Genomic DNA, 7,452 nt, shown 5'->3' with positions numbered 1-7,452 from the left:
AGTAAAAGGTGCGGGCGTTACAGGTTGGTATCAGAGCCAAGTTAGCCATCTCACTACACACATCAAGCCTCCATCCTGCCGCTCCAAGTAAGAATTTTCTATGCTTACTTTATTTTATGCCTGATATGTTTATTTCATGCCTACTTTATTGTTAGGATTATTTTTTGTCTAGGGATATATGTTGGTAGGATAGGATCTACGATAACATATGCTAGGTTGTATTAAGAATGATAACTACCTTATGTTATTCTAGTTGGGAACTATAACAACTTATGCTAGCATCGTTGTTATTTATGAAGATAATTATGGCTACTAGAAGACGCGGTGGCAGAACCGATGAGACAGTAACTCCACCAAACCTGACCCAGGTAGTCACAGACCTCCAGCGTCAGATCACCGAACAACAACAATTGATCACTACTCTGATGGGTCAGCAAGGAAATCCAGTCACCCCGCCAGCAAATCAAAATACTATGCCCGTCATACCTACAGGTGCCCCGGTGCCACCAGTAGCCCCTGTTCCAGTAGTCTGATAGGAGACTTATTTGATACAGTGGCTGAGACTAAAGCCGGAGAATTTTACGGGTACATGTGAGCCATGGGACGCCAAGGCCTGGTTCAAGACGGTGGAAAATATCATAGAACTACTGGATTGGCCCATACCGGAAAAGATCAAGTGCGTATCTTTCTGTTTTACCAGAGACGCAAGGATGTGGTGGGAAAGAGTTAAAGCCAAGAGACAAGTCAATCTGATGAACTGGGCAGATTTCGAAGCAGAGTTTCTGGAGGAATATTTTCATATGCGGGTGACCAATCGACATTATGACGAGTTCACCGAATTCCGGCAAGGCGATTTATCAATTAGTGATGCTGTGAAGCGCTTCAACCGCCTCGCACGCCTATGTCCAGAGTTGGTCAGCACGGAAAGGGAACGGGTCAGATTAATGTTGAAAATGCTCCGACCTGAAATAGCTTTGAATGTGACCAGCGGAGTTAATAGACCGCAAACCACGGAAGAGCTGGTCAGTAGTACTTTGATCACTGAACATTATCAAAAGGCGATGAACGAAGGAAAGAGTCCGGCACAGACGGAAGGATAGAAATCGCAGAATACCAAGACGAACTGGAAAGGAAATTCCGCTGGAAAAAGAAACCAATGGAACAACAGTAAAAGTGGTCCAGCAAATAAGCAGCCGAGGTACCCTCTGTGTGCCTCTTGTGGAAAGCAGCATTCCGGAGTATGCCATCAGGGTACGAGGAAGTGCTACAATTGTGGACAAGAAGGACATATGGTCAGAGACTGCCCTACTCGATTCCAGGTACCATCTCAGCAGCATGACCAGAATAGGAGTACCCCCGCACAGCTACATCATATGCAAGCAGCTCTAGAAGGGACTCTGATTAGCCAAGGGAGATTAGAAGCCTCACCAGTGACGACGAATGCCAGGATTTTCTCTCTCACCAAGGAAGACGTGGCGAGTGCTTCTACCGTGGTCACAGGTCAGCTATCTATTTTTAGTCAGTATGCTACTGTATTATTTGATACCGGAGCCACCCACTTGTTTGTCTCCACACCCTTCACGAAAAAGTTAGAAGTACTACCACAAGTCATAAATGGCAAGTTCTTAACAACCTTGCCTTCGGGAGAAGTGATGCCTTCTGATCAGATGCTGCGAGCCGTGCCTATCCGAATCGAAGACAGAGAACTCTATTGCGATCTGATACTACTCGACATGCATGATTTTGACATTATACTAGGCATGGATTTCCTGAGCAAGTACGACACTTCAATCGAGTGCCGTAAAAGAAATGTAGTCTTCCAACCGGAAGCCGAACTAAGGTTCGAATTTATTGGAGAACCAAGAAAAGGCATTGAGGGATTCTTATCAGCTATAAAGGCGCAGAAGATGCTAGACAAAGGATGTACTGGCTTTTTAGCACAAATGGTCAACGCGAGTCGAACTAATGACCAGAAACTAGAAGATGTCTCGGTAGTATGCAAATATCCAGGGGTATTTCCCGATGAACTACCCAGATTAGCCCCTGATAGAGAGATAGAATTCGAGATTGAATTGATTCTGGCACTAAACCGATCTCTAAAGCACTCTACCGAATGGCGCCAGCTGAGTTGAAGGAACTACAGGGACAACTATCAGAGTTACTTGACAAGGGACTTATCGCCCTAGTCACTCCCCATGGGGAGCTTCGATACTGTTCGTAAAGAAGAAGGACGGAACCATGCGAATGTGTATAGACTACCGAGAATTAAATAAGGTGACAATCAAGAACCGGTACCCTCTTCCACGGATCGACGACTTGTTCGACCAATTGAAGGGTGCAACCGTCTTCTCAAAGATTGACTTGAGATCCGGCTATCATCAGGTGAAAGTAAAACAGGGTGATATTCCGAAGACAGCATTTCGAACAAGATACGGACACTATGAGTTTATAGTTATGCCCTTTAGCGTAACTAATGCTCCTGCTACATTTATGGATCTAATGAATCGGGTGTTTATGGCGTATCTCGATAAATTTGTGATCGTCTTCATTGATGATATCCTCGTCTATTCTAGAACCCCAAAGGAACACGTTGAACACCTGAACACGGTGCTACAGATCCTTCAGGAGAAACAACTATATGCAAAGTTTTCCAAATGTGAGTTTTGGCTTGATCGAATATCATTCTTCGGTCATGTTATCTCCAAAGACAGAGTAATGGTGGATCCAAGCAAAATCGAAGCTGTAAGTAACTGGAACAGGCCGAAGAATGCCAGCGAAGTCAGGAGCCTTCTCGGACTTGCAGGCTATTATAGGAAATTTGTAGAAGATTTTTCCAAAATTACAGCCCCTATGACATGTCTCACCAAAAAGAACAAAAGGTATGAATGGACGGATGACTGCGAGAAGAGTTTCACGGAATTAAAAAGGAGACTGACTAGTGCGCCGATCCTTACTCTTCTCGAATGTGACAAGGGCTTCGATATGTACAGCGATGCCTCTATATTAGGATTGGGAGTTGTACTCATGCAAGACGGCAAGGTCATTGCCTACGCCTCTAGACAACTTAAGGATCATGAAAAGAATTACCCCACCCATGATCTGGAACTAGCAGCTGTGGTCTTTGCACTCAAAACATGGAGACATTAATTATATGGAGCTCAGTGTAAGATTTACACCGACCACCAGAGTATGAAATACTTCTTCACCCAGAAAGACCTGAATATGAGACAACGTAGATGGCTCGAACTAGTCAAGGACTATGACTGCGAGATCTTTTATCATCTAGGAAATGCGAACAAGGTAGCTAATGCACTCAGCAGGAAGTCTTGTGCCACCTAATGTCGCTGTTTTAAAGTTCGAGGATGAACTTTCTATGAGGTATGGGGTACTGTAACACCCACGAATTTCTTAAGCAAAGTATGTGAAGATTTTCTCTTAGAATAAAAGAAGACAAGATGGAACCAAAAATATATAAAAAAAAAAAAGAGAGAGAATTGGTCAAGGATTGAACCTTGAACCTTCTTAAGCTAAGGATTTTGGAATTACCACTAGACCATCATGAGTTATTGTTGAATAAAGAATGGATATTGTAGATAAAGATAACACCATGATTAAGAGAAGGAAGCAAGAAAACATCAAGTAGCTTTCTTCCTCCTTCTCTTGATTAAGAAGCAAGACAAGTTGTCTTTTCCTTCCTCACTCTTTCCCATTTTTGTGAAGATCCAAGAGGGAAGGAGAGGAGAGGAAGTAAGGGGATGAATGAAGACATTTCTTCATCATTAAGAGAATAAAAGATGAGTTAGGAAGAGGGGAAAGCAAAGTCTCTTTTTTCTTCTTACTTCCACCTAGCATAAGAGGAAAAACCAAGAAGGGATTTCATTTTTCTCCCCTTCCCTCACCATTGCCGTGACCTAGAGCATCCCCTCTCTTCTTTCCCGAAAATCCAACTAAATTTTTCTACCTAAGAAAACTAAACCTCAAGAAGGAACCCTCAAGATCTACCTCCCACAAGCAAGAGAAGCACAAAGGAGCACTAGGAGGAGAAGCTCTCTTCCTTCTTTTCACAAAGGGTACCTTCTTTTAGGAAAAGACCAAGCAAGAGGATGTGAGTATCCCCTCACCTGTGGTACAAGTTGTTATATGATTTTTATTCGAGTTTAGATGAATTTACAACCTAGAGTTTCCTTTAGAAATGTTGGTCATGATACTTGTAAAGTTTATGGAAGCTTAAAATCAAAACCAATATGTTTAAGTTTTTCCTCATGACATGCTATGAATATGACCTTGATATTTCATGCTTGTACAAGGCTTGGAGTTAGGTAATATCCTACCTTAGGGTTCGGCCATGAAGAGGCTTAAAACCTAGGGAAGCTCAATTTAAAAACTAACATGCCTATGATCTCTTCTATGATGTTATATGAATATTTTCCTTGATGTTTATACTTGTATGTTGCTTGAAACTAGTAAGACCCTACCTTAAGGTTCGACCATGAATGGATTTAATACCTTAAGGAGGCTCAACCTCAAATCTAGCTTGTTTATGTTTTATCTTATGAAAAGATATGAAGATAACATAATGCACTTGAGATTCCATGTTGTTTAGGGTTAGGTTATCATATGATGAACTTTCGGCCAATATGCAATGTAGGGCTTAGGCAAGCCTTAATTCAACCCTAACATGTTTATGTTTTTCTCTATGATATGCTATGAAATTTATAGGGTACTCATATGCTAGAACCTATGCTTTTGTAGCATTCGGCCACTTACACTTGGTGAACTTAGGAAGCTTGAAATTTAACCTAATATGCTCATGTGAATGCCTATGATAAATGCATGGAAATTGATTAGGATCCACATGTTTACATGCTATTTGTAACCAAGTTTTGGACCTTGTATGTTTCGGCCAAGATGGATTTAAAACCCTAGGAAGCATAGAACCTAAATCAAATATGCTTATGATATTCCTTATGATAAATGTTATAGGAATGAATGTGTGTTCATATGCTTGTATGATTTCATGTAACCTAAATGAGCCTATGTATGTTTCGGCCACCCTTAGTGGGTTGTGGATTTAGACTAAATTATGACCCAATATGTACTTTCCTTGCCATGATATGAATTAGAAGAAGTCAACTTGTGATCCATGCATTATTATGTTTTCTTTTTCCTTCCATGATGTATTATATTGCTAGTTTAAGTACGCTTATGAACCATGCATGAGAATGATACCTATAATGGCTATGTGCCCAAATATGATGGCTATGTGCCCAAGACAAGTATGATGGCTATGTGCCCAAGTATGCATGGCTATGTGCCCATTTATGCATACCTTATGAATGACATGAATGATATGAACATGATATGCTATGAATGACATGAACATGATATGTTATGAATGACATGTACATGATATGCTATGAATGACATGAACATGATATGCTATGAATGACATGTACATGATATGCTATGAATGACATGAACATGATATGCTATGAATGACACAAATAGGATATGCTAAGAATGACACGGATATGTTATGATATGATAAAGATATGATATGACATGTACTTTACTTTGAATGGCTTGTACCAAAAGGGTGGGCTCCTTATGCGCTGCTAGGTCGAATTACGGGCCTAGTAAAGGGTGGGCTCCTTACGTGCCCCTAGGCCGAGCTACGGGCCTAGTTTCCTAGTAGGTTAAAGACTAGCTACCTTGGGTCTACTTAGGATGCGCGCATTATGTATGTATGTGGTACTAAGCCGGGCCCCTTTCATGTTAAGATTATTTTCAAGTACTATATGATATTGTTTAAGACATCTCACCCATGACATAAATCATGTTTTGAAAGGCATATTGCACATGACATTACCCATGTTTTAAAGGACATCTTGCATCCATGCTTACGAAATGATGTGAAATGATGCTTACAGTTATGCTATGATATGATGCCTTGATGTTATGAAAAGAAATGTTATGATGTTTTCACTTATGCTATGATGAACACTTATGTTATAATATGATCTATACCATGATGTGATGATTTCCTATGCTATGATATGACCTATGCTATGATATGATGATTACTTATGTTATGATATGATTTATGCTATGATATGATGATTTCTTATGTTATGATATGATTTATGCTATGATATGATGATTACTTATGTTATGATATGATTTATGCTATGATATGATGATCACTTATGTTATGATATGATGTTGCTTATACCATGATAAGATTTATGCCATGATATGTTGTTCACTTTATGTTACGATATTATTGGAATTCATGCCATGATATGATATGTTTTAATTATATGATATGAGTGTCATCTATTCCATGATGTTTGATATGATGGTTTTAAATGATATATTGGTTTTTGTGAGTAGGAAAGGATCTCACTAAGCCTTGAGTGCTTACAGATACTTTTCCTTGTACCACAGATAAAGGTAAAGGATGGATAAACTAGGGGAGCAGGAGGAAGGGGCAAGAGATGTGTGATGGTGACTTGGCTAAAGAAATAAAAGGACCTGCTGAAATGAATTTAGAATAATATGATATGTTATGTGATGCCTTTTATGATTCCCTATGCATGTGTTAGAAATGAACACTATGACTATTGAAGTTGAACCATGTTATTTCATGATTCTATGCTTAGTATGATTCTAGGCAAATATAGATATGCTTCCGCTGTATGTAAGTATGAATGTTTAAGTTTACTAAGTCTAAGGGTAAGAAAGTAACCCCGCCCTCACTAGGCAGGAGTGTAGTAAAAGGGGCGGGCGTTACAACCCAGGCAAAGCTAACAAAGTGGTAGATGCACTAAGCAGAAAGTCCAGTGCATCCCTGATGTCTTTGTCATCATTAGCCCTGCCACTGCAGAAGGAGTTGTCAGATTTTGCACTTGAAATTATTGAAGGGCAACTCTCTGCATTGACCTTAGAGTCTACATTACTTGAGGAGATACAGAGAATGCAAAGTGAAGATCCAGACATCCAGAAGATCATGCAAGGGATACAGAAAGAAGACAAGTCAGAGTTTCAAGTGATGGACACCGGGATTCGTTATCAGGGGAGTCGCATTTGCGTGCCCAATGATGAAGAAGTGAGAAAGAAGATTTTAGAAGAAGCTCATAGCACCCCATACTCCATGCATCCTGGTTCTACCAAGATGTACCAAGACGTGAAACAAAGGTTCTCGTGGTCCGGACTCAAAAGAGACGTTGCTAAATATGTTAGTACCTGCCTGACATGCCAGAGAGTCAAAGCAGAACACCAGAGGCCAGGAGGAGTTCTTCAGCCTCTTCCAATACCAGAGTGGAAGTGGGAAGACATATCCATGGACTTCATAACAAGTCTTCCAAGAACTATAAACGGATATGACGCAATATGGGTAGTAGTGGACAGATTGACTAAGTCAGCCCATTTCCTAGCCATCAAGGTGTCCCA

Source organism: Zingiber officinale, chromosome 5B, assembly GCF_018446385.1.
Source record: "Zingiber officinale cultivar Zhangliang chromosome 5B, Zo_v1.1, whole genome shotgun sequence".
Classification (NCBI taxonomy): Eukaryota; Viridiplantae; Streptophyta; class Magnoliopsida; order Zingiberales; family Zingiberaceae; genus Zingiber; species Zingiber officinale.
This window is presented reverse-complemented; position numbering follows the sequence as displayed.